Below are 22,162 nucleotides of genomic sequence, written 5' to 3' on the forward strand. Positions count from 1 at the left end.
GCTTCCAGCTGCCAGAGGCTGGGCTAAATCTGGCCAGGGGCTGCCACTAGGATTCTCTTAAGTCAACAATCAGCAACACAGTGGACCAAAATGGCCCACCCCTCCTCTATTACCAACTGCTGGCCACACCAACTTCTCAACCACACCTCCTCTCTGCCAAGAGTAGGCTAAGCATGTCCTCATTCTTTGGCCACCAGACATGACAGAAGTTGAAGGACTGGAACCTCAGCTTCCACAAAGAACAGTACAAATGACTGAAGGAAAGAAAATGAGATTGGGAAATGAGTCAAAAGACCTCTCAGATCAGGGTCCCCTACTGGAAGGAAAAGAAATCTGTGAGAGGCACTCCACATGATCTTTAAGTACACAAAGGTACATGTCTCTGTGGATGATTTAGACTCTCTTTCTTCTGTCTGTATCAGAAGTAAAGAAAGGTAAGAGCTCCCACTGCAACAGGAAAATTTTAGGTTAAGTGTGAAGAAGGACTTCCCAAATGCAAGAGTGAATGAGGCCATGGAAAGCCCACCCCTAGAGAGCTCCAGAGTAGGATTTGCAACCCTTAGTATCAAATTGCTTAAGGGCAAATTACCTTGCATTAAGATAAAGGGGTATGTCAGCTGACCTTGATACAGGCCTCCCTTCCAAATCTGAAATTATGTTGCCACTGCAAATCATAGTAATACCTTACAGCTGTATAGACTTTACAGTGTTCAAAGCCTTTTATGGAGATTGGATCATCTTTGACAATTCTGGAAAGTAGTCTGGGAAGAAATTACTATCTCCAGTTTATAATGAAGAATGAGATCTTGGGACCCTGACAGGGCAATGCTTCTTCCATCAAGCTGTGGAGAGCCATGCATTTTACCAGCTGGGATTTCAGCTCTCAGTAGCTCAATAGACAAGGTCTGAATCCTTATGCCAACCACTTGGATTTCTGAGAAAGCCCAGGGAAGCTCTACACAGACATTGAGGGCTGGGGGTTGGACAGCTGCACAGCCACAGCAGCCAAGAGTGAGAAATTACAGTGACACCCCTTATCTGGCCGGAGCTGCCTGAAGATAAGGTAGAAAATAGTGCACGTCACAGTTACTTCCTGGGTTTGTGTTCAGACGACCACTGCCCCATAGTCCCATTAAAAAAGACTCCAGCCATGAAATGCTCCTCTCTTCCTGTCTTTTTGTCTTCTCTCTGTTCTTTGCTCTCTCCCCAAGTCTCCTTCCTTATCTTACCGATAAGATAAGAGGCATGCTAGTCCTCACCTCTCACCTCTCACTGCAGGGCAGAGAAGCCACTCACATGATGACAGGTGCTGGGAAAAGTCCCTTGCCCCCCAAAATCTCCCTTTTGCAAGAGTTAATGTTCCCAAAATGAAGGGCAGCCTGACATATGTATATTGATTAGTTAAATCTCTAGCAACTTGGTGGGAATTATTTTATCACAATGTCTCCCTTTGTACCAGGAGTGGATCTAGTGATGTATCTAGTCTACAATGGTGATAGGCATAAAGATACATGGCTCCAGACCTCCTGGCACTCATGGTCTGATACACAGATTCCCTCAACTCTGATATAGGAGTGCATATCCTAATTCCTCTCAGTCTCCAGGCAGCTGGGCAGCAGATACAAGGGCAGCCTAGTCCCTCATACGAAGTTCTCATTTGTCATTTTCTATGTGTGCTGCATCATGAGAAAGGCTGAGCGCTGATCTGGTGGACCTACAGCAGTCAAATCCAAGGCTCCTAGAGAGAGGAAGGGAAGGCACTGAAAGGGAAAGACAACCCCAGACCAGAGAATTGGAGAGCCTAAAGATAACTGTTACTTCACAATAGGTCTGGGATTTACTCAACTCCCCACTGCCACCCTCAATCCATTCACACACACACCACAACCCAACTGAAGAATTCCTATGGACTGTCTTTTAACAGAGGCTGACCTTGAGATCAGGGCTCTTGAGAGCCTCTGATCTCCCACTTGCTTCAATTTCCAAGCCAGCTATTTCACTCTTGTTTTGGCTCTCCCAAGATCTGAGGGGTAAAGGGTCCCAAGACCACACAGCATGTGAAAATAAAGTGAATGAAAAGTTAGATCAGGCACCAATGTACCTGAATTTGAATCCTGGCCCATCACCTACTACTAATCCTGCAACCATACACTTATTACTTAACTTGTCTACCTTCCCTTATCTGTACAGTGGGTATTTTAATAGTACTTACATTGTTGTAGTCTACTGAAGACGAAATGAAATAGTACAAGAAGATGCTTATTGGAATATGATAAGCATTCAACAGTATTAGTAGCCAGGTCTGGAGGCTTTCCCTTTGGATTTGCAGTACAGTTTTTGTTTTGTTTTGTTTTGCTTTGTGTTTTTACCAAATTTCCCTTTGTGTCATGGAGAGGAGCCTGAGATACTTATGACTCCGTTCCTGATGCAGGGGAAAGAACAACCCTTTGAAATGTCACCAGAAGTGTACTTTGTCCTTGCTGCAGAATTTTGCACCTCTCCACATCTTCTGTATTTCCTAGTAGAACAAAGCAGACCCAAAATCTGAGGTCTCCCCACCATCTCTCAAGACCAGCCTCTTGAATCAAATTACAGAAGGATCATCTTTTCAAATGCAACTTTGATATCAGACTAGCCAAGAAGATACAGTGCTCTGGTCTTAGTGACACAATTCTTATCTCACTAGTGATTCTTGCAAAGAAAGATATGAAAGTCTCATTCTTCCACAGAAGAGCTTGAGTAGAATTGAAGATTGTGCAGTTCGGGGGAGACTTGCTATATAATATCTGAAATCACTAGACATTTGAAAGCAGAAATGTCTTTCTCCTTTGAGTATTGCATCCTAACTGCCATCCAGAGATGATTTATATGTGCTCATCCTTATTACAGACTACACATAATAAAGGCATGATAGAAATCATATCTGCATAGATTCAGGCAGCTCTGGGAGAGAGGTTGCCAGTTTTGTTTGACAAGACACTCAATCAAGCAAAAAGGTTTAAAATATTCCAGGAGGATCTCACTGCCTGCTCAAGACTGTATATTTTTATCCAGATAACAGAAATCCTAATTGAACACAACATTAGTACTCATTTTTCCTAACTCTTTCTTGAAATAAGAAGCACCAAAGGAAAAATATGGAAACGCTCTGCTTTTGCAGGCTGGGGTTATGAAAGAGGAGAGTTCGCCATTCGGCTGTTCTCATAAACTCAGGCATGGTCACTTCTTTGAGGGCTTCTAAGCGGAAAGTGAGGTCTGTGGACACCGTTTTCAGCAAGAAACACACACAGAGCTGACTTTTTCCCTACATTGTTGACTCACTGCATAAAAACCTGCCTTCGGGATTTCTTCATATGTTTAAATCCCTTTAAAAGTCTTCCCTGCCCTTAGATTTATAGGAGGGTCTAAACCAGGGGAGGCAAATGAGACACTTACCCAGGTGCAAAATTTAAGAGGACACCAAAAACTCAGGAACCAAAATGAGTAGTTTAATGCATTTTTTTAAAAAAATTAGAAATGAAGGCCAAAAAAAAAAAATCCACAGTGAACAAAATACCAGAATTTTAAATAAAAACAGAAACCCAGTCTATAGTTGTACAATGTCGTCTCACTCACTTCAGCCCTGGACCCACAAAGATTCATTTACAAAAACAGGCCAGCTGGTCTGCAAGTTATATTTCACTGATTTTATTTCTTAATATCACATTAAAATATTATTCATCTTGATCCCTGAATTTTTTTTGGTGCCTACTTAAATTTCACCCAGAAATAAAATGTCTCACTTGCCTTATCCTACTCCTAGCCCCAGAATAGACTAAGATGCTCCAAAACCCTCTAGGAAATTTAAAGACCCCAAATCTACTTGTTTAAATACCCCCTCACCATCACACCATCCAACGGCACCAAGGACCTTTAACCCAGACTAAAGGTAAGGAGGTGGGGAAAAAGCCATCATCCTAGCTTCCAAAAAGAATCTCTTTTCTAGCCATTACGAGGGCTGACAGGTTGATAAAATGTTTCAAGGCATAATGTTCAAACAGAGAAAAAATTAAAAATGTAATAATAAAGTTAAATGTAACTGTTTTAATGCATAATTCTTTTGAGAGACGAGTTTTATGTTGGACCAGCATTTGAAGTAGCAGTAGTCATTATTAACGGGAACCTCCGAGAGAGAAGATTTAAATCACCAAAGTAATAAAAGCAGAACCAAGGACTAGCACCTTGAAAGGCACTTGGAGAGAAGATTGCATACAAATGCAATTAAAACGATGCTTATAAAATACTAAGATGTTAATTGGGTTCAGTCCCAGAAGCCCCAGCAGTACAGTATGTCAGAAGTTAGCTGGTTTGAAGTTTAAAAAGAGTAGTTTAATTTGTACACCTTGTCCTAATTACAGAGCTTTCTGCAGCCCACGTATCTGTATGGTTTATTGTAGCTTGGAGCTTTGTAAAACAAACACACACACCAGTTAATTGGGTTATTGCGATGGAAAATTGGGCTACAGAACAGCAACCTCTCTTGCTGGCGTGCCTTTACGGCTGGTAATGAACGCTCCAGCCACGTCAGGGAACCCTGATTTGTAAGGTGTGCCGTTTACAGCTTGGTGATTCTGTTGGGCTGAGGAATAGGAGGTGATGCCGTGAAAACAAAGAATCACACCAGATAATGTTCCCTCACGACCATGCTCCCGCCCCACCTGGCTTGTTTAGAACTTTTAGCACTGCCACCCCACTCCCTGGTCCCTGCCCTTTCAAACATCCCAGCCTGTCTGAAGGCCACATTCTCACATTAAAGCCCTAAGCCCCTAGCATGGAGCAAGAAGAGGGCTCCTCCAGTAGCCCTGTTTTTAGAGCACCTGCAGGGAGACCTTGTGAGGTGGTGGTTTTTCTCCTAACCAGCAAATAAATACGTAATACTATCAAAATAGGATCATTAAATCGGATTAGGAGTGAGTGTGGCTGAATCATTTTCCAGGAGTCCTATTGGAACGTGCTTCCCACGGTTGGGATTTGGGCCATTTCATGCCTGAGACTGGCAAGCTTCCTTCATGAGAGCGGCCATAAAGCTGTGACATATCACGGGTTATGGTCTCTCTCAGTCACTCTCCCAGTCCCCTTCTACCTCTAGTAGCTAAATGTGAATCTGAAATGAAGTGGGATGAGAGTATTGGGACTTTTATTCCTATGCCAGCTAAATTATTCATCTCTAGGAGGTCCACAAGTGAGCAACGAGGCAGCAGCGAGTGTGGAAAACAACAAATGCAAGATCCCCAGCCCAGAACCCAGCTAGTCAAAAATATAAGAGGGCCCCCTTAGTCTTTTCCATGACTGAAGAAGAAATATCATCCTATGCCACAACCCAGGGCAGTTTTTCAGATGGAGTCTGTGGTCCAGGCCAGCCAGGGGTGGCCAGCACAAAGCAAACTCAAACAGTCAACACCTAATTCCAACTTCTCTTCTACCTGGGTACAGCGACTGGCTCCTCACAACAGAGAGGAAAGTGATCTGACAAATGAAGGCACCTGAAGAGTTGATGTCTCAAAGTTTTCTCCAACCAAGAATATTTGCAGCTTAAAGGAGACTTGCCATGGGCAGGCCACGCTTTACACAGATCGGGAGAGGAAGGGCTTGGGAGTCAGGGCTCTCACACAGGAGTTCGTCCATCATGCGGAGTGGACTTTAAAACTCTCTCAACACTGAGGATAAACTTTTCAATGCTCTGGGGGCTGTAAAGAATCTTGAAATGCAAAGTCTGTCCAGCCAATGAGTTGACATTTAGGAGAGGCAAAGCCCAAACCTGCCTTTAAGGTACAGGGCTGGTCTGGAGGTTGAGTGGAGTACGGATAATTATCTGTACCAACAATCTCCCTGGGCCTGAAAATGTGGACTTCAAAATGTTTACTTTGGGTTAATCAAAATCCTAAAGGGAAAATTCCCCTGTCCCAAAGCCTGGATTTGTAAGTAAGCCTGGTTATGCTTACTTCCACTTAGCTTGCAGGAGCAGAGGCTCAGCCCAGTGAATAATCCTGGCTCACTCTTACTAGCTTGTGGCCTGGGGCACACTCCTTAACCACACCTGCCTCAGTGTCCACATCTGTAAGCCAAAGACAATTATATTACCTTCCTCGTGGGGTTCAAGGAGCCAATGTAGGTAAAGCACTTAGAACACTGCCTGGAACACAACAAGCAAATAAATGTTACCTATTATAATTACTACTATTAATATTATTCTTGCCTTACAGATGAGACTTAGAGAAGTTGAGTAATATGCTTAAGGTCACACACACATACACACACACACACACACACACAAAGAGGTGAAAGAGCAGAAATTCACATTCAAACCTAGGCATTCGTACCCCTAAGCCCAGGATCTTAAATCATTATGGAGGGCAAGTCTTCCTGAGGGGATACCTCTCACACCCCAGGACTCATTTAGTCAATCTGGGTCTTTTCCAACCTATAACCTGGAAGAAAGGGGGTAAACTGGGACATTTGAGAACAGCATGGTGCCTGAGATAGGGTATATCTGAGGAGAGAAAAAAAAAATTGCAGATCTGAGAATCCCAGGTCACAACAGACACACCACCCATTTCACAATCTTACCAAATGGGTCTCAACACTGGGAATCAGACTTAAGGACGGTGGCAAGGAGAAATTCCTGCAGTGCAAAGCTGCTATGGTTTCTGCTTAAAATTGACTTTGAGGTTGTATTAATAAGCGAGAAAGCGTCAGCAAACCCAACCTCCCTGGCTCTGACAAGCCCGCGGCAGGCAGGTTATTATTATTATTTATTATTTGTTGATGGATATTCAAAGCCATCAGTCAGGTCTTCCCCCCGGGCCAGGAAGCTGAGGAGAAACAGCACTGGAAATCTCGCGCTTGGTTTCCAGAGCTGCTCGGGAAGAGAGAGTTATTAAAGTACACTTTGCTATTGCCATCTGCTCTGTGGGGTGCTTGACCCTACATCTGACTGCAGGCTTCTCCTGTCCCTGCAGTACAGGCAACAAAAAGTCATACAAATTGCAAAGAGAGACTCCAGGGAAGGGTGAGGAGGAACTGACGGGAAGGAGGAGAATGCAGGAGCTTGTTGGAGTGGGGATTTCAAACTCTTGTTTTGTACCCTCTCTGCCTTAACCTTTCATTACTCCATAACCACCGGACTTGGCAAGACCAAAAGATGAAAAAATTGCCCACAGAAGGATGGATGGAGCTGTCAATGGCAATAAAAGTCCATGTAATAAGAGAAGAGTCACTTGCCACATCATGCCACAAGGGTGAATACTGACCATATTCCTCACCAGGGCTTTCAAACTTTTTTGACCCTGACTATGACCCACAGTTAGAAATGCATTTTACAATATGCCCCAACCCCCCATGCACAAACTCACAGGTGAAACAAACATTTCCCTGAAAAAATACACACTTTTACCACACGAGATGCCCTCCAATTCTTTCTATAATCTTTTAATTATCCTTTTTCTATTTTATAATTAAAATTTTTTTCTAATGTTTATTTATTTTTGAGAGAGAGAGAGAGAGAGAGAGACAGAGACAGAGCATGAGTGGGGGAGGGGCAGAGAGGGAGACACAGAATCCAAAGCAGGCTCCAGGCTCTGAGCTATCAGCACAGAGCCCGATGCAGGGCTCGAACTCATGAACCACGAGATCATGACCTGAGCTGAAGTCAGACACTCAACTAACTAAGCTACCCAGGCCTCCCTAATTCTCCCTTTTAAAAAAAAAATCTTGGTAAAGACCCATAAAATTAATTTCATACCCACTGTAGGCCTTGGGAATAAGAATCCTCGGAGAATGAAGTCAGGAGACCAACATTTTAACAACAAGCACACTAAACTGTGCCTTCAACCCTCAGCTGCCTCAGCTTATCTTCTAAAGGAACTATTGAAATCATCCAGGAATTCTCAAAGTCTGGAGGTGGCATGCTCTGTCATGCCTATTCTAGGTCTGTTAGGGTTAATTTTATGTGTCAACTCACCTAAACTATGGTGTCCAGTTGTTTGGTCAAACACTAGTCTAGATACCGTAAAGGCATTTTGTAGATATGATTAACTTTTACTATCAGTTGACTTTAAGTCAAGCAGATTATAGATTATACTCCATAACATGACATAGCCTCAGCCAATGGGTTGTGGGCCTTCAGAAGAAAGACTAAGAAGACTAAGAAGAATTTCTTCCCAAAGAAGAAATTATGCCTCAAGACTATAACAGAAATCCAGCCTGAGCAGCCAGCCTGCCAGCCTGCCCCACACATTACAGACTTGCCAACCCCCACAATTTCATGAGCCAATTCCTTAAAATACATCTGACTTAATGCATTATATATATGCATGTATATATACATATATACAAATATATATGCATATACCTATAAAACTCCTAGAGGTTCCTCCTTCTGTTTCTTTCAAGGATCCTAACTGACACAAGGTCTTAAGTCACATTTACTACTATATAAACTTCTTAAAATAAAAAAAAAGAGAATGTTTACTCTGGCCACATGGTGGAAACTAATACTAAAGAGTAGGAAGAGTAGACAAAGACTTGAAATCTAGGTGAGAAACAAGTACCTAAGGTTGAGTAGTGGGAATGGAGAGAATAGGGTGTGTTTCCAAAACACTTATGAGCCATGGTCCGTGAAATTAATAGTTAATTTCTTAAAAGGTTGAAGGAGAGTAAGAAGTACAGAATGACACCCAGGTTTTGGCTTGGTTTGGCAAGTAGAAATAAAAAACAGAGTGGGCAGTTTGGGAAAGAAAGATGATTAATTGAAATTTATACATATTACATTTGTGATGTTTCCAAAAACCCGTAGGTGAATATATCTAGTAGGTGGCTGCTACATATGTCTGGAGTTTAGAATCAGATCCAATCTAGAGAGAGATTTTGGAGTCATTCACTTCATAAATAGGATTTGAAGACATGAAGGGTAGATATGTATATTAATTAAGACATTAGTTAAGACACAAACTGAACCAAAAAAACGTTGGAGGGGGGGGGGGGGCAGTAGTATTTATTGGCTCATGTGTTTAAAAAGTGCAAGAATATGCTGGCATTAGATACAGAGGGGTAAGGATGTCCAAATGTTCAAATATCCAAATGTCCAAATATTACCACTAGGAATCAGTCTCTCTCCACCTCTTATCTTAGTGTTTCTCACCTTTCGAGGTGGGATAGTGGACACCAGCACTTCCAGGCAGACATCCTACAAGTTTAAAGTTACCTCCTTGAAAAAAGACCACCTCTTTCCAAATAGATCCAGCAAAAGTTCCAGGGCTGCAAGTTTGGGCTATTTTCCAAGCTCTTACCTAGTTCACTTTCCCTCATTCAGGTCTGAGCTCAAATGTCAATCTCTAGTGAAGACTTCCCTGACTCCACTGTCTAAGATAGCTCTCTACCTCACTCATTTAACCTTTATTATACTTTATTTTACAGCACTTGTCATTGCCTGATATCACCTTGTTAATTAATTTATGCACTTAATTGTTTTTATTGATCTTCACAACTAGAATATAAACACCACGAGCACCAAGGTTCTATTTAGGTTCTATTTAGGTTCTATTCACCTTCAGGATTCCCAGTACTAAAAACAGTACCTCCTGGTACATATTTGGTGTTTGATAAATATGTCTTAAATTAACACGCTCTGAGCATGGTAGGAGTATTTACACCAAGGAAATGTTAAAAATCATGGCTTTTTCCCCCTGAATGCTGATTGTTAAAAATTCACCAGTACACCAGAATCACATATACTGAGAGTGGGAGAGGTTTTGCTTTTTCCATCACAACAGAATAATTTGCTTTAACTAAAGGAAGGGTGGGATGGATACTGGGAGGGCCAAAACAGCAGATGGCCACCATAATAAAGTTGACCAGGAAGAGTTCATATGCCAAGAGAGATATATCAGAGATAAAAACTTGTAGGGTACCAACATTAAAAGATAAGTGGTTAAGTAGAACCCACAGAGCATATATTGAGAAGAAGCCACCAGAAATGAGAAAATCAAGTCATGGGGTGTCATAGAAGTCAAGGAAAAATTGAATTTCAAGGAAGAATAAATGAAACATTCTATCTTATACTGCAAAGATCGAGGGAGCCTAAGGTAGTAATTAAAATTTCGGATCCTTATTTGATTGACAAGATGGCAAGATTCTGACATTGACTGGTCCACATTTCTCTATTGGGCAGAATTAACATGTCAAAAGTTATTGAATACAAGACACCTGTCTCTTTTTCTCAACTGTTGGGGTTCTCTGTGCCTACAGAGTAAAAGCGGGCTCTGCACTCTATGTGGCTCATTGGAGTACCACTGGCGTAACAGATCTTACTCTCCCCTTGAGTGATATCACCTTAAAACCCCAATTTGGTGGGGATGGAGGAGAAATGGGTGAAGGGAGTCAAAAGGTACAAACTTCCAGTTATAAAATAAATAAATCATGGGGATATAATAATGTACATCGTGGCAACTATAATTAATAATATTGTATTGCATATTTGAAAGTTGGCTAGGAGAGTAACTCTTACAAGTTCTCATCACAAGAAAGAGAAATTTTTGTAACTATGTACGGTGTTTAGATTAATTGTGGTAGTCATTCCACTGTATATACAAATATTAAATCATTGTGCTATACCCTGAAACTAATATAATGTTGTATATCAATTATACCTTTAAAAAAATCCCAATTTGGGAATGAAGGAGGAAAGTAATAGTGATGCTATGGAAAGACTTCATATCAAGTTTCCAAACTAAGTTTTCAGCTTAAGCTGGAGACCTCCATCTGTATGGGGGGGGGGGGTGAGTTTTGGGTTATTTGGTTTCTGCAGAACTACTGAGTGGAAAAAAGAGGAGTACCACTTGATGCAGGGCTGAGTTTGCCAATTGCTCCCTCTTTGCATGCCTCATCTTCTCACCCAGATTCCAAGAATTTGATTAGAAACCATAAATATCACTGACCTAGGCAAAAAGACCTAGGTCATAGGTCCCAAAACATAGACTTACCACTATGCTTTGTGATCCTACTTAAGTCACTGAACTGTACTGAGCCTCTGTTTTCTCTTCTCTAAGAATACGAAGGGTTGAACTACACCACTTTAAATGTATCTGCCAGCTCCAAATTTCTGTTTGTGTATCTTGAACTTCTTCTCTATTCCCAAACATCTACCATTATGTGTAGTGCTCTCATAAATATCTCCTGAAGGACTGAAGGGTAAAGAAACAATATATTACCTAGCCATCATATTATCACCAAAAAGGAAAGAGTGAGGAAAACAGAAGGCAAGTTATAACCAAGAGAATTAACATCAGACCATGAGTTAGAAATTCATGGATTCAGAATAAGGGCACTCTGCCTTGGCCCCTATTTGTAAATGGTTTATTACCGTAAATTCTAGAAGGCCCTCATATATCAGTCTCATTTACATTATGATCCTACCCCACAGACAGTGTTGTAACAAAGCAACAAAATGCTCCTTTCTTTCCTTCAGCATTTCACTGGCCACAATTCTCACTGGAATGCACCCCATCACTGGTATTGGCTAAACTGAAGAGATGATTTATATCATTTAGCACTTTCTGGTGGCAAGCAACAGAAGTTGACTTAAGGGATAAAAAAGCAATTATTGTAAGTCTACTGTGCAGCTTGCGGAATAAAAGGAAGAGCTGGACAAAGCACAAGAAGGACAAGAAACAGGCAGCTCAGGGATATCAGTCACTCATGTTTTCTCAAGAGCACTGCTATCAGATGACTCAGCTTCCTCCTGTCTCTATGTATCTCCGCTCAAGATTCAAATGCTGGGAGGAGAAATTGATTTTGCCTGTTTTGGGCCATATACTTACCACTGCAATCAAAAAGAGCAGTGACTTTTCCCAGCAGAATAGTGTTCATATGGTGTATGTATATGTGCATATATTTATATGTGTGGTATAAGTATGAATGAATATGTATGTGTGTATGTGCATATATGTGTGTATATGTATAGCTATATCTGTATGTGGTATGTGTGTATGAGGCTATACATATGAGATTGTATGTATACATGTGTATTATGTGCATATATATATATATATATATATGACTCTGCACATGTGCGAGGACATGCTGGGAAGATAAAGTCCACGATATCAGATATTTTTTGGCAAAGTCTTTAAGATGTTTTTGAACTCCAGTAACATTCCCTACCAGCTATGTAACCAGCTACATAGCCCATTATCTTTAAACATTAGTTAATCCCCTTTATAAAATGTGAATACTAGTACTTCCTTTCAGGGTTGCTCCAAGGATAAAATAAGACAATGCATGTATGCAGTAGTGGTACAACAGGTGCAATAACCCTCATAAATAGGAGTTAATATTCTTACTATCTTATTATCTCTGATAGGCTATGTTGTTCACAAATAGGTCTAAATCAAGTCCAAAAAAAAAGGTCTTATTCAATCTCATTGTTTCTGCCCCAAGAGCATCACATCAGGAAATTCACTCTTGTCCCCAAACCATAGGAGGCTACTCCCTCAATCTCATCTCGGGCCCCTTGCTAATGTATTTCTTTCCACCTGGATATCCACCTTTCTTGAAATCCCACTACTAAATTTTCCCCCTTTTTAAAGGCTGGGTTTCAACCCACCACTCCCATTTAGCCTTCACTGGCCCCTCCAGACCTCCTCAATCTCCTGCATGAAAACAACACTTACAGGACAGATGGTGACTGTATCCACCAGTTGTGGCCACCTGGGGTGCTATGTTGAGAAGGATTCTGAGACTGAAACCATGTCCAGAATCAGGAAGAAAAGAATTAGAGTGTTTGGCATGCGGTGCAAGAAGTAGATACTGTGAGCTACGTGGTATATGGTTGGGATGCTTACCATATTAGTCTTTGATCATGTAAGGTGTTACACTGTTCACTTAATGCTTCATGTGTGTTCCTTCCTTGAAACCAGGGACCTCATTTCATATTTTTTTTATTTATGCCCACTCTAACTAGTGGAGTGCTGAGCACAAGGCAAGGAATCAATCAAGGCTGGTGGGAGGATTAATTCATTCCTTGACTGGTAGCCAAAAAGCATGAGGTCATGTACTATAAACTCAGATCATCTGGGGACAATGAGCAAATACAATCCCACAGTCTCCCCAGCAGGGACCATGGGGACAGTGGTGTGATCATGGTTTTTTGAGTAAGACAAAACTGAGCTAGACTCCAGTCTATTGATTAATTGGGTGGCCTAATGGCCAGGTCATGTAACCACACTAAATGTCAGTGTCCCTCCCCATAAAGAATGAGGCTAATAATATCCACATTGTAGGATTATGGAGAGGATTAGAAAAGATCACACATATAAAAGTTTTGGCCCAGTTCTGGGCAAAAAAGAAACATTCAGAATATCTGAGTTTCATTTTAAGATATGAATAATAAATTTGAAAAGAATTCAGAAAGTCATCATCGTGTGGCAATCTGGTTTCCCAGGAAGACAGTCCACACCAAGTCCTTGAATCATGCCTTTGGGCGGCATTTATGAGGAATCACCTCTTCCCTCCCACTTAGTCTCCTAGCCTACTACCCACCTTCTACACTCTCACCACCCCCTTTGTAGGTGATTTGGAGCTCTTCTCACTAGCACAACAGGCTCTCTTTATAAAGGAGGAGTGGGGACTGGAATGCTCAAACACGTTTTCCACTGAATCAAGCCTGTATTTCTCAGGCAGGAGCTAAGCATACTTAGACATGTGGAACGTCAGCCAGGATCAACAGAGACCCTGGATTACCCTTGCTTATGTAATTTTCTGGGGAAATCCAGGGCATTAAAGTCACTAACCACCCTGCTTCAGTTGAAATAGTGTCTCCTTCTAGAGCCAAAAGTCAATCTAGAATAAACCATACATTCCAACCCATAGATGGAGCATTTATTTTTGAAAACAGCTACTATTTACTGAGTGCTTACTATGTGCTAGGCACTATGCTAAGAACTTAATAGACATAGCCATACTTTACCCTCCCAACAAACTCAAAAGGTAGTATGAACTACTGCTTCTCCTTAAATCTATATAAACCCAGTCATTACCACTGTTTCAGTGATAATTAAAATGCACAGAGATATTACTGCCCCCTGGGCTATATCTCTGCCCTGCCAAACACTCAGCACAATCACCAGGAATCCAATGGAGAGAGATGCCCAGGGGCAAAATTCCCAGTCTTGCTCCAGAGCCCCCAGAGATTTCCTCCTAGAACATCCATTAGCCCTGGCGGGCGTTGCTGGTGTAAATCACCACCCAGCACTAGATGAGAATATAGTTATTATAACAATTGCTGCATTGCATGATGCTTGTGCCATTTGGAAATGTAGGTCTAATTAGCTCTAAGCTGTAGAAGATTTGACTATGGTAGTTTCATTTTGGCTTAATGCTCGGTGCCTGGTGTAAAATCTGAATTTATTACTCTTTTTTTAATCATTTCTGCATGGCTCAACCAGTCGTATCAAAACTACTGCATGTTATAGACTTTAAAAAGTGATTCCCTGTAGGCATTTTAAGGTATAGGATCTATTATGGGAAGATATATATTTGACAGCATTCTGTTTATTACTCAGTTCCGCTACATTGTTCACGAACCCAGTGAAAGATGTTCACAGTGGTAAGTAACACTTTATTCCAGGAAGAAGAAACGCAGGGCAACTTCCTTCGGTAAGTACTAGAATCAGTGTGTGGTGCAATTACAGGACTAATGGGCAAATGTTTCACACACTCCATCAAGATCCTCAAAAACAAGAAGCTGCTTTAGTGCTCCGTAGCCCCCTAGATTTTGTCCAAGAATATTTTTCCATTAAAAGTAGTGTGTCTCAGCAATGGATAATCTATGGTACATTTCTGAACATTTTAAAGGACAAAACCCAGGTAGTGTCATCCTTCCTAACCCAGTCCCTGAGAATAGCTGTGTGGAAATAGGAAAGGAAGACATCCTTGTTAGTCTTTATATATATATATATATATATATATATATATATATATATATATATATATTTCTTTATTCTATTTGTGCCATAACTAGTCCAGAGTTGGGGCAAGCATCTGGGGAAGGTAACCCAAAGGTCTGACCTCACCAAGCTACCAAACCAACCAACCCTGGCACTTCCTACCTCCAGAATTCTTCTTAATGTGCAATAATCCTATTGTTTAAACCACTTTCTGTTGGATAGTCAAAGCATCCTGATTAATCACTAGAAATAATACAATATTCGATCCTCAAACTATACAAATAGGTAGAGAAGAAAGAAAATGTACTTGACACATAGACCTAGATGCACATCTTTACTCTGTTGGTAGCTTTTTTATTGATTTATCTGTCTCCCTACTATACTGTAGGCCTCTTGAGGATAAGGAATATGTCTAGTTATTCTTTATCTAGAGAATGTACTAGTCTTTTACAAACTCAAACATCTTGATTGCAATCCAGGCTCTGCCACTTACTAATTCTGTGATCTTGAGCAAATGATTTAATTACTCTAACAACAACAAAAAAAGTAATAAAAAAAATAGTACCATAACACCTACTTTATAGAATTGTTGTAAGATCAACTAAAATAATCCATGTAGCAAACTACTTAGCCTGGTATCTGACACAATGTAAGAATTTTTTTCAAAAGGCAGTTAATAATACTAGTTTTGTATAATTACCACCTACCAATTTGATAAGAAATTGTTGAATGAATGAGTGAATGAATGAATAAATTAGTGAATAAATGGATGAATGAATAATAACTTTGCTTATGTTGCTTTGAGTGTTCCATGAGGCATAAATCTTGGAGTCTTGAGACACTCAAAATTAACTTGGAGTGTGATATAACTTTTTAAAGTTATATTTTATATTTTAAAGATATATTTTTAAAGTTATATTCAGCTGGTTTGTATCAAGTTTAATGGTTCCATTTTTAAGAATCTCTAGGAAAGATTTGCCCAAAAACAACATGTTCCCTTCTTAGGAAATATTCTCTCTTGATCTTGTTCCCAAGGGCATAGAGCAAAGATGCCTCCCACTCTCTTGTCCGGTATCAGCTTTCTAAAGCTCAAAAGCCAGCTCTGGCTTCTAAGGCTGGTCCTCTGCTAACTCTGCCTATGTCCTCTGCATTTCTCCACTCTATCTCCTGGCTTTAGAAAGCAAATATTTTAGAACATCAGTCACATTTCAATCACACATAGAGGATGCTGTGGAACACCACCCAAACTGACATATTCATTCCCATAGTTGCTAGGAATATTGGCTCCTTCTCTGGTAGCAGCCTACATCCAATGACTGCTCATTTCTGCAATGCAAAGGTCTAGCCCCCTTGCCTCAATTCAGCGCAACCCAAGGACTATGCCAGTCCTGAGGCCACAGTCTCTGCTGTAATTACCAATCCTTTCGACATCCACCTCTATCCAATCCTACTACCTCACTCCCTCACAGGTGTTGCTCCTGCAAACACATCCCCGGAAAATCTCTTGCACACTAGTTTCAAAGCCTATTTTCAGGAAATCTGATCGAAGACAGAATCATTCTAAGTGCCAGAGATGTGGCAGTGCATTTTTCTGGAAGCTCTGTTACACAGGCATGGTTAATTAAATCATTGGTGATTGACAGTTAAACTCAACCTCCAGCCTCTTTACCCCCCCCCCCCCCCCGGAGGTCAGAGGTGTAGGAGTGAAAGTTCCAACTCTCTAACCACATGCTTAGCCCCATAGGCAACTGGCCCCCATCTTTAGGTGCTTTGGGTGCATTCCAAAAGTCACCTCATTAACCTAACAACAGACACATTTATGTTCTCATCTCTTAGGAAATTCCAAGGGTTTCAGAAGGACTATGCCAGAAACTGGAGCAAAGAACAAATATATATATATATATATATATATTTTTTTTTTCTTATTATAAACCGCAATATTATCCCCTTCAATTCTCATTTCTGAAGACTGTCAGCTGGAGGGAATTACTTTCTCCCAAATAAGTTGTCCACCCAGCAGGTATTTAACAAAAGACCCAAGGACAAAACAACGGTAAGGGTGGTAAGAAGTAGATTCCAGATACATATTTAAGATTTTCTGATGGATTATACATGGTTTTGAGAGGAAGGAAGGAAGGAAGGAAGGAAGGAAGGAAGGAAGGAAGGAAGGAAGGAAGGAAGGAAGGAAGGGGAAGGAAAGAAGGAAAGAAGTAAGAAAGGAAGGAGTCAACAAGGACATCAAGATTTAGTATGAGCAACTAAAATAAAAGATATTACAGGGAGAAATAGGTTTGGGGGATAAAATTAAATTGTTACATTTTAAGCATGTTAAGTTTGAGTCACCTAATAGACACATAAATGAAACTTTAAATAGGGAGCTAGGACTCAAGGTCAGAAGAGGGGTCCAAGCTAAAGATATGATTTGGTCATTATTGGCATACAGATTGTATTGAAGGCCATGAAACTGATGAGACCATCAAGTGTAAGTGGAGACAGATAAGTCAGGGTCTGAGGGCACTCCAGGATTTAGAAATCTAGGTGATGATAAGGAACCAGGAAATAATACTGAGAAGAAACAAGGATGAGGTAAAAGGAAAACCTAGTGAGTATGGTGTCCTGGAAGCCCAGTGAAGAAGTACTTTTAGAAACAAGGAGAGATCAACTGCTAACAAGCTGAGCAAGATGTACCCTAAGAAGTGGCATTTGTTCTCAGCAATATGGAACTGAATCACCAGTAACTTTGACAAGAGTTGTTTTTGTCAGTAGTAGAGATGAAAGCCTGCAAAAAGGGTTCATGGAAGACCAACAGAACAGACGCTACTCCAATGACACAACTGCCTAGAGCTCTATGCTAAGACTCTGAAATTAAGCTGGAGTTTAAAGAGTGCTGTGCTCAATTAGTGATGTCGGCCATGAGTGCGAGATCGGGAATTAGTGGTATATAGGATACATTTTTACTATTTTTAATCCAGGACATAGAGTGGCTCATTCCATATCTTTTTTATTTTTATTTATTTATTTATTTATTTATTTATTTATTTATTTAGCTATCCATATCTTTTTTATGCTATCACCCATTTGGGGCACTCATTAACAGTTAATTCAGTATTGTTCCATTAAACTTCAGCTTTTCCAATGTCCCAATATTCTTGAATAGAAAAAGATGTTTTATTAAATTCTACACCCTAGCTGGATAGTTTTAAACCAGTTGCCGGTGTGCCATTAAAGTGATTTATGAGAGTCCTGAAAGAACTCTGTGTGTCTTAAGAAGATAGCACATCTCTCTGAATAACTAACTTACTAAGCAAAGAGCCTTCAAAAGAGTAAAAAAAAAGAAAAAAATCAACGTTTGACTATGTGATGCATACTTCCATTTCCTGTCTCCTTCTTCCCTGGGAGTCAGAACTAGATAAGAGAGATTTTCACATATTGATGTATTTTGTACAGTTATTCTTTTTCATTGAAGGTCAAATGAGGCTACTTTATCAAATGGGCACAATGTACAGTAAGAGAAACTGAGAAGAACAAGAGGTGTACAGAAATATTAAAATTTAATTCAATGGCCAACTGATTCCCAATGTGACCACACTTGCTTCAAGTCTTACATTTTATCCTAGTCTCCAAAAGCAGTTCTTTGTTACTCAATCCCTTAGGAACATATTTCCTAGAAGGGTATTTTCTATGGTCTTCAAAAGTTAATTTCCCTTTAAATTTGCACGCCTGCATTCTCACAAATAACTGCTCAGAGTTGGAAAGTGTCTTGAGTTATCTTGTTCAAATATCTACTCCCTATGTGAATGAATCCTAAGTGCACTATCCCTGACAGATGGCTTTTGGATCTCTGGTTAAACACCTCTGGTGATGGACAACTCACTTCCTCGGGAGAAGGCAGTTCCCTCTAGCTGTCAGACTTTTGAAATGAGAGTTGAAGGAGAATGTGCACATTCAAATAATTGAAGGGTTATGCACATAGGTGAGTCTCTTTTCTCACACAATTGACAAGTTTACATAACAAGATGCTCAGATTCTTTGGTTACCTGAGGCTGACTTATTTTGATGCCTCTCTGATTTCTGAGACTCCAAGACAGAGTAAACATTCTTCATTTGTCCAGTAAATGCCCCCCAACTATGCCCAGACTTAAGAAGGTTCCCATTAAAATGAACTCAGGACTGATTTTTAAATGTCTTTTGTTCCTGGGCTAGCAGAGAGGCATGTGGTTGGGAGGGTGGAGGGACAACTGGAATAATGACCTCCTAGTTCTCTAATTATGGCACCAATAATTCCCTTTATATTCTGGTGTTTTGTAGCATGTTTATGGTTTTGTCTTATTTCATCTTAAAGGCCAAACAAAAGCTGACTCCAATTGCTACAAACTCATGAGGCCCCAGCCACAGGCCTCAAGCAAGGAAACAAACAAATAGAATGCATGGGAACCCAGTTTCTTAGATTAAATATGACAATGGTGTAGAGTCCATATGTCTCAGGAAAAAGGGGACACTGAAAAAGTCTCCAGGGTGCTCTGTCAAATAAGGATCATCCAGGACCCAAGCAATTGTTCATTTTTCATCCTCAGTGAAATGTCATATGGATTCCGTCCCTCACTTGTGCTTAAAGATGGATGGCCTATTGTTTAAGCCTGGTGTTTTTCATTAATTAGTTCTCTGCCAACAAAGCTTTAAGTAAAGTCATTTAATTTAGACTTTGCCTACTGGATTATAGAAAATCAGTATTTATTACTATTTTTCATTAATTTTTATTTTCCATAGGACTCAGCCAGTCAAAGAGACTAGGGTTTTGAAATTTTACAAACCAATTCCCCATAGATAACAGAAAACATTGGATTTATTGCCCCAAGTAAGCAATTTTGTAATTTGTGCCGAGGTATGTCCAGAAAACAACAACAACAATAACAAAAAAGAGCAAGAAAATGAAAAACAAAATTTGGCTTTTTCCACCTGTGGAGAGATGAACTAAGAATGTGTTTTAGTTAATCTGTGGATTCTAAATGCTTCTTTCCAGACTCAAATATCAAAATGACATTCTCATTCATTCTGGGGATGGTGGGAGTTTGGTAAGGAGTGATTTTTTTTTAAAGGCCAGCAAGGCAATCTGGTTATATCCATCATTACCCTTAGTTAATGACCTACTTGTTAGTTAGCAGCTGCTGTTGCCAAGGAAAGGTACCTGGTTTCTAACAGTAGTACCTCATTGCTAGTTGGAGTGAGAGTAATCAATGGCCTGTCTCAGGGCCATGTGGGTGGGTGAACCTAGCCTGAAAAGAATGCGCCTTTCTTCAGTTACCTAGAAGGACTGTAGGTCTCTCCCTTGGAAAAAACTTAGAAAAAGAGCAGTCCACGTATAAAGTTATCCTAAAACTGGGCAGAATTATTTGATAGAAACAAGGTTATAATGAAAGCATTTCTAGGGTTTACATTTCCTTGGAAAAGAATATAAAATATAATTTTGACAACAAAATGCCAATTATTTTCATTTCTAGTGAGAAACTAATCATTGAGCAAAAAGAAAATATTCATACCGGTATGATTAGGGCATTCTCCTCTTGTCAAGCCACACAGAAAGTCAAACATGAGGATCAAAAGGGGCTTGGAGTTCATGAAATCAGAAGAGAAAAGAATGGATGAATGGGATCTTTACTAGCATCCATCTGATGGTGACAAAGATGTTGACAATTGGACCATAAATTTTCAAAGTCCCTCAGCTAGAATTCTTTATATTCATTGCCACTAGCCCTAACCTGTAACTAAAGCTGAAAATAAATACAAAACTAAAATCAAGCCTCTCCTACTGGTCTTTGAGCAATCCATGGAGAATTTGGTTGCTTCCTTTCCAGGTGATTTGGAGCCAGGGAGATAGCCAAGTTCCAAAGCACAAACACTGACCCATGTATTCCAAACATTAAAGACAATGGAAATATAAATTAAAAATGCAGTCTAGGAACCCATCAATTAATGCTCAAGTCCTTGAATTTATAGTGATATTTAAAAAAACTAATTGGTTACCTTCAGAGGAGGATAGGAACCAATTTGTCATCTTTATGGTAAATAAGGAGAAACAATTAAGCATAGCCTCAACTGTACCACTGGGTAATCAAAGAGTAGATGAGGGAAAGCATCTGCTCATAAGTTTTCTAGCTAATAAATGCAAGGGAAATGGTAGAATTAGACATCACCATTTAGTAATTCCCAGTAAACTAATGGATCCAGACATTGAGCATTGGGTGATGTTAACATTTTAAAAAGAGCAAAAATTGGACACCACGTACCTCCTGGTGAAACAACTCAATGCCACCTGCCAAATGAACCTAAAATTAATCATGTCTCAATACAATTCCCAACTTGTAGAAAATACAGAGGACAGAGGAACATATTGAACTGTATAACGAATGTATAATCAACAACATCCATATCATAGGAAAACTCTACAGGTCAAAAGGTAAACTGTAAGAAAAAGAAAGGCCTAGATGAGAAACATATACATTAAAGGAGACTTGAAAGACATGTTATTTTTTTAATGGCCAAGACTAAACTTGAGCATCTTGGGATGCTCACTTGGATGATAAAACTATACAGGACACAAGGAAGTGTTTGTTATAAAAACCAGGATAGAGGTTACTTTGGGGGTAAAGGAGGGGTGAGATTGGATGGGGCAGATAGCCTTCTGGGGTGGATGACAAAATTTTATCTCTTGACTTCAATAACAGTTAGAAGGGTGCTGCCTTATAACTTATTAAACTACATAGCTATTTTGTGCAACTTTTCTTATCCGTGTTTGATTTAACAAACTGAGCAATCTACCCTTCCTCTTTCACTTTGGTTTTGTTTTACAAGTACTTGACCTGAGGAAGACATCTTACCTCTATAAGAAACTCAGAGCACCTGGGCCACTCAGTTGGCTAAGCATCCAGCTCTTGATTTGGGCTCAGGTCATGATTTCATGGCTGTGAGACTGAGCCCCATGTCTGGCTCTGTGCTGAGTGTGAAGCCTGCTTGGGATTTTCTCTCCCTCTCCCCATCTCTTCCCTCACAATAAAGAAATAAACATTTTTAAAAAAGAGAAAGAAAGAGAGACTCAGCCAATCAGCCAATCATTCAATCACTGCTCAATGTCATGATATTTTGGAACAACTGTGTGATGGGTTATGCCCTTTTTAATCTGATGA

The sequence above is a fragment of the Lynx canadensis genome, chromosome A1 (genome assembly GCF_007474595.2).
Source record: "Lynx canadensis isolate LIC74 chromosome A1, mLynCan4.pri.v2, whole genome shotgun sequence".
Classification (NCBI taxonomy): domain Eukaryota; kingdom Metazoa; phylum Chordata; class Mammalia; order Carnivora; family Felidae; genus Lynx; species Lynx canadensis.